Below are 8267 nucleotides of genomic sequence, written 5' to 3' on the forward strand. Positions count from 1 at the left end.
GAGAGTGCCTGTGTGTGTGTGTGTGTGTGTGTGTGTGTGTGTGTGTGTGTGTGTGTGTGTGTGTGTGTGTGTGTGTGTGTGTGTATCCCGGCTGTGGTGTTCTTGTGTGTTACTTTTTACTTTTTCTTTTACTTTTGTTTTACTTCCGCTGGTACCAGTATGTGGATGCTGAGAAAAGAGTGGCTGTAAAACATAGAAGAAAGCAAACTGAGAAAAATAAAATGGATCTATGCTCCAAGCCATACGGGTGTGGTGGGAAATAAACAAGCAGGCAAACTGGCGAGCAATGCACCTGCCAATTCTAACATTAGAATAGACAAAAAACGATGCTGTGAAGGTCCTTGCCACTACATTTGAAGATGAAGAGAATGAGCATGGCTATGTGCCAATCTTAGCACTTGTAGAACTGGGTGTCTTCAGAGGAAGTGGCAGAACCAACATGGTACATGGGAAGGGAAGACGTGCTATTAATCTTGATGTGCCCACGGAGACAAATTTGGTACCAATATGTAGACCGCCTCCCTGTCTAAAAGAATCATTATTAATTAAGTCAGGCTATGTCACCCTCTAACCAATTAATAGGCACTTCTTTCTGAACCAGAGAAGTGCAGCAACTCTCCTTTTTTGTGGACCAAGACACTCCATCCAAAATGGCTGCCTGATCACATTGATATTTTCCAGTGAACCAGCTAGCAATTTCAGGTGAGATTTTGGTACAAATGCAATGATATTATTGTTGCAAACGTTTGATTATGTTTCTATAGATTGTACTTCATTACTGTAGGACCAAAGATTGCCTTGTTTCAGGGTATTGTAGTAAGTAGATCAAGTGTCAAATTTTGTGGTTTCATATTTGGTACTCTGGGCATTTATCTTCACACGAAGGTTTTCTGGGTGGTTCCAAATCTGGTACTTTGGGCATCCATGGTATATTTTCAAGCATGTCTTTGCACAGAAGAATGTGATTTGATGGTTTATCTAGCACAATCAAACCTGTGTGCATGGAGAGGGAGTGTATGGTGCAACATGTTAACAAAGATAGAGCAGAAAGAACTGAACAATTAAACCATAATTGGTGGCAATTGTACTAATCAAAATATCCTATACATTTTACAGATATCGTCAACACACCAAACAGACAACCCGTCAAGAAAAAGCTGTCAGTCAATGGTGTACATGTACTTGATGTGCAATTGATTGATAATTGTTGTGTGTTTTGTGAATGGTTGGGGCAGTAAAGGATTCTGTGTAATCTGAGTAGTTTCATGTGTGTTTGAGGATGGCGCTATTAAGATAATATAATTGATAAAAACTCTTGTTGGGGTCAATTACCTTTTGCTTAAGACCTAATGATGGTACTGGTAATAAAACAGAGCACTGACTGGAAACCGAAACTGTCTTTTTATTTATTTATGATATTTTGCAAAAATTGGTCATATGATGATTGTTGCCCAGAGTTCCATATTTGGAACCAGCCAAAAGCTGCTCAGTGCCCAGAGTTCCAAATGTGGAACCATGGCTAAATTTTACTCTAAAAGTGTTGAAAAACTGAAACCACTTGATTTTTTATTGTCTACAATGTTTACAACTGATAATGGCCAAAAAGAATTGGGGAATGCTTTCATACCTTGGGCAATCCGAGGTTAACCAAATTAATACCGAAACAATCAACAGGAGGTGGATATTGGAGCGGAGCACGTATAGCTATGCGGGGGGTGCTAGGATGTTGTTCGCAAGATCAAAATATAATCAAGTAATCAAGTCACAGAGAGACACAATAATTGTCTGTCGTTTCGAGTGGAATTGTTTGGATGGGGATCAGGTCAGCGGCTCTGAGGGTGTCCTTTAGAGTCAATCCAGCGACTTCTTGGTCTCCCTGTTTCTTCAGTTAGGGTATTTAGGGCTCATGATAATAAGGCTTGATGTGGGCTCATTCTTGAGAGGTGGCCAAACCATTTGATTCTCTGTTTTTCAATATGGCGGAAAACCAATGTTATTCCTTTTGTGTTTCGTGTGTGTTATTCCACCTTAAAGGAGTTAGCTTTCAGTCGATGCCCTTTGGTCAAATGAATGAACAGACTGGAGAGAGTTGGGTCGTTTAATGTCGCTTCCCAGTGTATACTGCGTGAAAATAACCACTGTCTTCCCCTATCTGAAATGTGACCTAGAAACCCATTAAGGCAAAATTCTTTCCGTGCGAAAACATAAGATTTCGCCTTGCAATCTGTTTTTATTGTCGAACTTGATCGAACTAAAAAATCAAACATATTTATGTTTTGGAGAATTTTATTTAAGTTTGCCAAATTGGCAGCTTTTGTCTCTCCATTAAGAAGAAATCAGGTCACCTTCAAAAGCTTTAAACCCTTTGAGATAGGGATTTGATAAAATCGTCTGCACGTAATGCAGAATATTTGGTGTATAGTGGGCCTATGCATTACTCAGCCCCCTTGCCCCCAATCTTTACAGAAAGCAACCCGATGGACCAGCGTTTATCTAGATGTGCTCACTACGTTACCCTACGATTACAAAGCTCTATCTGAACTGTACCTAGTTTTGAGAAATTTGACGTAAAAATATTTTGAGTTTCACAACATGTCAAACTTTTTCGAATGCAATTCTGTGAATATCTTGATAACAACTAGGAGTATTCTTACGATTTTGATAGAGCAGATAGTGCATTTGGTTCTCTGACCTCGATGTCTTAGTAACTCAAAACGACCAAATTGTCAGATAGGACGTTGTAATTCTAAGGTAGCGACTAGTAAAACAAAGCTTATGTCACTTTAGACGGTCCAGCGCTGAAGTGAAACGGAGAAGGCAAGAAATGTGTCTAAAATCTCTCAATGCTAGATATTACAGACCACTTCGGACTATTGCAATTAGATTTCCAATGTTTAAAATGTGGAAGATGTTGTAGAACCAAGGCAGGCTTTATGGCCTCAAAACGTTTTTCTCTGGCTTAGATCACAATCACAGCCATCTTCCATATCGAGGTACATTCGATGAAGTAAAAGGCCCATTCTCTGAATGGGGTGTCTGACACTTCTACAACTACATATACACACAAACATAAACACACACGCACACACACGCACACACGCACACACGCACACACACACACACACACACACACACACACACACATATATATATATATATATATATATATATATATATATATATATATATATTTATATATATATATTTATATATTATATATTTATATATATATACATATATACATATTATGTACACACTCCTGTTACCAACATAAATCCTAGACTGAGCTATGTTACTAGAACAGGTTTTTGGGGGTTAATATAATATCATGTTCTTGAAACTAGGTCTATTCATTAGGCTAATAATTTTTTTAAAACCACTTCAGTTTTACAATCCACGTAAAACTATTTCGGATTAAAGTGCCAAATCAATGAAAATTTTAGAGTTCCAGTTTTTGATTCTCACTCTAAGATCAAACACTTTGTAATTACATGAATATCTATACCTTTTAGCAGTGAGGTGAAGCAAATCCCACCCTTACTTTTTCAAAATAAAGTTCAAGATTTTTTTATTGAACGTAAAGAGGGAGGGCAAAGTGGGTGACAGGAGAGAAAGTGGGTAACAGAAGGGAACATAAAAGACTGTTATCAGGTTTTATCTGCAAATCTCATGAAAAATGAAACATTTCTCTACATACAGTATTCGTGATATCATCTAAAGGAATAACTAAAGAATGGATGGGAATGTTACAGGCATATAACATATGACACGCAATATCACGAGTACTTAGAACTCATCAAACTATTTATCAACAGAGAAAGTTTTAGACTTTGGTGGAACAAAAGTAGCTTGCATTATTATTATCATTGATGAAGGAAAAATAGAAGGTTTTGTCTTTCATTTTACTCTGTTGTTCCCTCGTTATTGCTCTCAATTTCATCCTGTTACCTAAATTACAGAATCACAATACATCAGTTTGTTGATAAAGTACAAACACATTTTTCCTATAATAACTATAATGTTTTGTTTGTGCATAACCCGAACTTTGGTCAGTTTAGCTATTTGACACGTACTCCTTCTTCTTGCTATCTTTTATTCTCTCTAACTAAATTTCTGCATAATAAGTCGTTATAGACCCCTAGGGCCGTCGAGAGCCTTGTCGGGCCCTGGGGCAGCGATCACCTTCGGACCCCTCCTCCCCCCCCCCCCCGGCCTCACCCACCCTCACCTGCAATTTAATAACCCAACAAATTAATGTACATAGGCATATATAATCACTTCTCTGTAGCATATCTATTACATACCAACATACGCTCTCTCTCTCTCTCTCTCTCTCTCTCTCTCTCTCTCTCTCTCTCTCTCTCTCTCTCTCTCTTTCTCTCTCTTTTTTCTCTTTCTTTTCCCCTTGCTTGCGGGCCCCCCAAACCTCCGGGCCCCGGAGCATTGGCCCCCCCTGACCCCCCCCCCCCCCCTCTCGACAGGCCTGTAGACCCCAGTAACAGGAGGGACATGTATGCTCAAATGCTCACCATGTTTGGGTTGAACTTAGCTCTGTATCTTTCAATCGTGTATCGCATAGGCTCCGCTGTTTCATGTCATATAAAGAAACAGGAAGGGAGTCTTCACTTGCAAAATCTCAAAGAAAATACATCTATATCAAGGGACCATTCATCTGCGTTCAATGCTGGGTAACAGGAGAGAAGTTTGAAATGGGTTACGCAAAATATGAAGACAAAGAGTTAAATAATAAATATAAGACAAGGGCGGGCACCAAGATTTTTTGTTTGTTTCTGAAATGCTGTCCAATACTCGGTATAATTGTGAAGTAGTTAATCCCTGGAGTCATGACTTTTATCCCTAAGCTTGTTTTAAAAAAACATAATTATACGTATTGCGGAACTTGTCATTTTTGTCTACTGAGCACGATTTACAAAAGAGCTTCAAAATGTATTTGACTGGGGCAGTTTTAAAAACCTGATTTACAGATCAAGGAACGTTTTACCTTGTTCATGAACGTATTCAATGGCAACTCTTAAGAAGTATTTTATATTGGTATCCATGAAATTGGGTCTGGAATAACAAATTCAAAAGAATGCTACATGGAAATTGGGGTGGTACAGGGAGTTTATTTGACTGTCGTGGCGTTGTTTTTGATTGATTTTCACTCCTGTTTATTCGTGGTTCCTATCTTGTCTTCCTCTTGCTCTCCCTCCTCTTTCCTTCTCGTCCTCCTGCTCCTCCTTCTCGTCCTCCTCCTCCTTCTCCTCCTCCTCCTCCTCCTTCTCCTCCTCCTACTACTACTACTACTACTACTACTACTCCTCCTCCTCCTCCTCCTCCTCCTCCTCCTCCTCCTCCTCCTCCTCCTACTACTACTACTACTACTACTACTACTACTACTACTACTACTACTACTACTACTACTACTACTACTACTGCTGCTGCTACTACTACTACTACTACTACTGCTGCTACTACTACTACTACTACTACTTCTACTACTACTACTACTACTACTACTACTACTACTACTACTACTACTACTACTACTACTACTGCTGCTGCTGCTGCTGCTGCTGCTGCTGCTGCTACTACTACTACTACTACTACTACTACGGTACAAAGGTGTGTTTATGGAGAGAGAGAGAGAGAGAGAGAGAGAGAGAGAGAGAGAGAGAGAGAGAGAGAAAGAGAGAGAGAGAGGGTGGGGTGAAGGGTTAGGGGAAGAGAGACAAAGAGAGAGAAAGAGAGATAAAGAGAGATAGAGGGAAAGAGAGAGATAGAGAGAGAGACACAGAGAGAGAGAGAGAGAGAGACAGAGACAGAGAGAGGGAGAGAGACAGAGATAGAGAGAGAGAGAGAGAGAGAATGTAGGCAGAGGAGATAAACTGTTAACTTGAAAAGCATTCACTAAAATTGAAGGTTAGAATTTTTGAAAATGTCTTTCTCTCTATCTTTTAAGAACGACGTTGGTGATACTCTCTCTCTCTCTCTCTCTCTCTCTCTCTCTCTCTCTCTCTCTCTCTCTCTCTCTTTCTCTCTCTCTCTCTCTATCTATCTATCTATCTATCTGTATCTCTCTCCCTCAGACTCTCCATAAACACGAACTTGTACTTAATTATTTCTAGAGAAGTCTTCACACTATCAAATTGTTCGTTGGAAACGATAATATTAACTGAGTGAGCATCAGAGAGGAAAATGAGAGAGAGAGAGAGAGAGAGAGAGAGAGAGAGAGAGAGAGAGAGAGTTCACCGTCAGACAGGCCGTGACGTCACGAACCACCACTGCAAACGGCATCAGGGACCAACTACGGGTGACAGCCAGTGTCCACGAGAGGGAGGAGACGGTGAGGAACCGTATCCGTAGAGCCAGGTTCGCTCGAGTCCCTGCCAGGCGCTCAAGGCACACGTCGCCCAACAAAGCAGATCACTGGGTGTGGTCTGCTCGCCATTTACAGTGGACACATTGTCAGTGGGACCAGGTAGTCTTCTCGGATGAATCCAGATTCAACCTGCTGCATTCAGATAGGCGAGCCCATGTCTGGAGACGCCGAAGAGAGCTGTTCCACCCTGAATGCATCCAGCAGGTGGTGCCCTGCGGTGAAGGATCCGTTCTGGTCTGGGGAGGCTACTCAGCTCACCCACCACAAGGCTCACTGTACCGTACACAGGGCAATTTGACCGCGGCAAGGTACAGGGAGGAAATCCTGCGTCCCCTTGATGTTCCTCTCCTGCGTCAGATTGGACCCCAGGCTGTACTGCAGGACGACAACGCCACGCCACATCGCGCACGCATCGTGGGGGACTTCCTACAGCAGCGAGCTGTCACATGCATGGACTGACCAACTTGTAGCCCGGATTAGAACCCAATAGAGAACATTTGGGATCACATTGACCGGTGGATAAGGGACAGCCACCCTCCTGCAAAAGACCTTCAACAACTCTTGGGTTGCCTAGTCCACGAGTGGCAGAACCTATCACAACAAGGCCTCCGAAGGCATGTGCTGTCCATGCATCGACGCTGTACCGAGTGTTTAGTCAAACGGAGTGGCTTCATCCACTATTGACAATGTTCATGAAGAACTAAGGCTGTTCAGACTTTTGAAATCTGACCAGTGTGACTTAAACTCATTTTACATGAACTTCTCGTTGTTGCTGAAATTGTATACACTTTATCTAGACAGTCGAAAGCATCTTTTTTGATGAAATGAATAAATTCGGTTTAATTGTTCTTCAGTTATCTTTCTTTGACATTTTGTTCCTTGACTTTTTTGTTCGAGTTTAATTTCAAAGTAACAATATATGGTTTTTATTATTTTATCATCACTGCCTTACTATAGTCAGATTTTCTCAAAGTGAACGTCCCTACAGCATCTGAAGGAACGACTTACTAATAAAACAGCTACATGCATGTTTAGCCTTTCAGTGTCTCTTCTTTGTGTGCACAAGTTGTAGAAAGGGAACGACCAATCACGTCAAACAGGAAATTCAAATGTTGCCAAAAATACAGTGTAGTGTGGTGTGGTATGGTGTGGTTGAGTGTGAATTAAAGACCCATATGAACAGTATAAGGTCATTTGTGGCTGAGGAATTCAAAGTCAACATTTATAGAAGAAGGGCTGAATAAAGTGTGTTCATAGCTTTGAAAACTCCACCAACAATGACATACAAACTTTTTATATGCAGACGTATACACCAACACACAGACACACATAAAAGCATAGACACATATTATACATAGACGCATAGACGCATTGACGCATAGACACACAAAAACACACATACAGATACACACACACGCACACACACGCACACACACATAATTTAACACACACGCATAATATACTAATACACACATATTTACATTTACGCTCATAGACATACACACACACACACACTCACACACACAAGCATACTGACATAGATACTCACAGACACAAAGGCACTCACACATACACACAGAGACAGACACAAGTAAACACATACACACACATACACACATAATCAGCCACACATACTCACATAAATACACTCTGACACACACATACACACGAACGCACTCACACACGCATACACACATGCTCACACTCACACACATGCACACACAAACACTCACACACACATAAGCACACACACACATACACACACACATACACACACACACACACACACACACACTCACAGACATGCACATACACAGACACACTAATAAACACACACACATTCACACATACTCACTTAGATACACACAGACACACGGACACACAA

The sequence above is a fragment of the Aplysia californica genome, unplaced genomic scaffold (assembly GCF_000002075.1).
Source record: "Aplysia californica isolate F4 #8 unplaced genomic scaffold, AplCal3.0 scaffold00233, whole genome shotgun sequence".
NCBI classification, from domain to species: domain Eukaryota; kingdom Metazoa; phylum Mollusca; class Gastropoda; order Aplysiida; family Aplysiidae; genus Aplysia; species Aplysia californica.